The sequence below is a fragment of the Triticum dicoccoides genome, chromosome 5A (genome assembly GCF_002162155.2).
Source record: "Triticum dicoccoides isolate Atlit2015 ecotype Zavitan chromosome 5A, WEW_v2.0, whole genome shotgun sequence".
NCBI lineage: Eukaryota > Viridiplantae > Streptophyta > Magnoliopsida > Poales > Poaceae > Triticum > Triticum dicoccoides.
In genome coordinates, this window is record NC_041388.1 from 710690487 (window position 1) to 710690765 (window position 279).

Consider the following 279-nt stretch of genomic DNA (forward strand, 5'->3'; position numbering starts at 1 on the left):
TTGGACACACGGATACTTGGACTTTACAACTGTTACTTGGAAAGTGATGTGGAGACGGGTTGACCTGGAAGGTGCCCGTGAGATAATTACGAGGCGTGGCCGGGCATTCTTAGCCCTTGCCGCAAGTCCTCGAGACGGGGCAACGGGGTCACCTCTTTCGTGAGTCTCTGCTTGTTACCGCGCGTTCCTAATCCACTACGATTTGGATATTTGATCCGAGGGGCCTCTGGCCTGATAGCACTAACCATCACGTGGGCATAGTATGGGCGTTCTGCGTCG